At 52.1% G+C, this 2,334-nt stretch overlaps 1 long non-coding RNA gene across 1 annotated transcript; it reads left to right on the forward strand.

Moving 5' to 3' along the window:
• The first annotated feature begins 399 nt into the window (after positions 1 to 399).
• Positions 400 to 2,051, forward strand: LOC114232486 (uncharacterized). Its single transcript, XR_003618543.2, has 2 exons — positions 400 to 528; positions 782 to 2,051. It is a non-coding gene; the product is annotated as an uncharacterized LOC114232486 (long non-coding RNA).
• Positions 2,052 to 2,334: the final 283 nt, after the last annotated feature.

Consider the following 2,334-nt stretch of genomic DNA (forward strand, 5'->3'; position numbering starts at 1 on the left):
TCTCCGGGTCCTCCTCGGCTCCGTCGGCTGGGCCCCCGGCCCAGAGCCCTGGACAGGGCCTCGGCTCCAAGTGCTCGCCTCTCCGGCTCCTGCCCTTCCCCCTCTGCCCTTCCCCCTCCCACTCCGCAGGGACCCGAATGCCCGGATGAGAAGGGCGGCGGCACCGGAGCGAGCCCTTTGTCAGCTGCAGCCTCAGCCGAAGCTGGGGAGCGGGAGGCCTAAGCCGAGGGCGAAGCGGCACCTCTCGTCCCCGGGAGGCAGATGGCAAAAGCTGCTTTTCTCCTTCTCGGCCGGCCCCTGTTGCCCGCCCTAGGAGCTTAGTTCTTCCGCTGTTTCCCCCCCCGAAGCCCCCAGATCTCTTCTGCCGCTGCCTCTACCACCAGCTTCCTGTTTATCCGCACTGCGCCTGCGCTGGAGACCGGCTCAGACCGGTCCCCTCAGCCCGGCTCCCCCTCCTTATTCAGGGCCAGCCTATTGCGATGCATTCGGCAGGGAGAAGTGGAAGCGAGGAGACGCGAGAAGCGGAAGGTAATGAAAGCAGCAGGATGTACCACTTCTGTTCGCCACCCTCCAGAGCGAGCCTGGCGCCCCGGGACGGACAATTACCCCACCCAAAGAAAGGGAATGTGGGAGGGGGCTGCAGTGGATTGGGGCAACTGGGAAAAGAGGGGGGGGGGAGAGAGGTGTTTACTCTCTCAATGCGCAGGCGCGGAAACGAAGCCTCTAGTTCTTAAAGACGTAGGAAGGAATTGACCTATTTCTATTGGGGTCCTTCTCACAGGTTGGTTCCTTACGACGGCCTGACACGGGCTCGATTCTGTGAAGACCAAACTTCGAGGTGCTCAGCTAACCCCTGTAACTTGAATCGTTTTCCTCTACCCCCAGCCTGGCGCTCACCCCTTTAAAAAATTCCATCATTCGCTCCTTCATTCCGCAGACACCTATTGAGCTTGCCTCGTGCTGGGCTGTAGGGTCTCTATGAGCTCACAGCGTAGTGGTGGAGACAACCAAGTACACACACAATCCCCGAAAGGTGTATCCAAGTGTTAACAGAGTGCAGAGAGGGGACTGACTTCATCCTCTTTGGGGAAGAGGCAGTGACCATGACGGTTTTGTGTTTTGAGTCGGATGTTAAAGGATGAGGAGTTAGCCAGAGTGAGTACTGAAGAAGAGAACACTCCAGGCCAAAGGACCAGAGTACAAATGTAGGGAGGGGTGAAAAGGCCAGGTGTGTTTAGGAATGGGGAGCGAGCGTGAATTGTGAGTGAGGAGTGAGATCCCTTGGGCCTCAGCATAAACACCAGTTCCTTGGGGAAGCCTTCCCTTAGCCCTAGACGGGCTTGGGTCCCCTTGCTATATGTTCTCAGCTCCCTGTAGTTCTGTCAGAATGCACTTTACATTTGTGTAGAGAGATCTGTCTCAAGGTGTGAGGTGTAAATGTGAAATAAGCATCTCAGTCTCATTGTGATTACTAAGGCTTGGTATTGTCCATCTTACACTTCAGTTTCATATTTGGCTCCTCCAGTGGGTAGCTCAACTTGTAGCTCTAAAGACTCTTATAGCCCATGTTTGTTTGTTTTTATTCTGGGAGTGTTGAGATTGGGGTTAAGGGCAAGCATTTTCTTAGGGGATTTCCTGTGATAACAATTGGGAGTCATAAGCAGCTTCAGTGGATCCTGTGATCACTTGGGGGATTTGGGGACTGTTATTCCAGCTGACCCCAGCCTTTAGTCTCATGACACTTTACTCTTTGCCTCTCACCTCACACCATGATATCTGCTAGCAAGTCAGTAGCCACAATTTCGTCTCTCCACAGTCCAGACTCGGGTCTGTGGCCCAGGCAAGATCTACTTTCCTTATCTGTATCTCTCAAATCTGAAGGGCAGTTCTTGCTACACACTTTCTCTCCATACCACACCTACAATAGGAATCAAAATTTAATAGGCCTTGTGATAAATATTTGTGGATAAATGACATAGGGCCCTGCTCTCACAGAGTGTACATTCTAGTTGAGGAAACAGGCCATAATAAATCCAATACATACACAGGAACTCAGTTTGTGATAAGTAATTATGAAGGGAAGAAATGGAGGGAGGTGATAAAAAGTAACCACAGCAAGGAGGGGCTACTTTGGGTGGAAGAATAAGCAGTGATCCAGGTGAGTAATGACAGTGGCTTTGACTAGGGAGCAGCAGTGGAGACAGAGAGGTGGTACACTTTTGGTGGTGGAATTGGTGATTGATTAAAAGGGGGTAAGAGGGAGAGTGAGGGAGAGGAAGAAATGAAGAATTCTCAGTTTTGATCTGAGCAACTAGGTGGATGGTGTGATTTACT

Source organism: Eptesicus fuscus, chromosome 17 (assembly GCF_027574615.1).
Source record: "Eptesicus fuscus isolate TK198812 chromosome 17, DD_ASM_mEF_20220401, whole genome shotgun sequence".
NCBI classification, from domain to species: domain Eukaryota; kingdom Metazoa; phylum Chordata; class Mammalia; order Chiroptera; family Vespertilionidae; genus Eptesicus; species Eptesicus fuscus.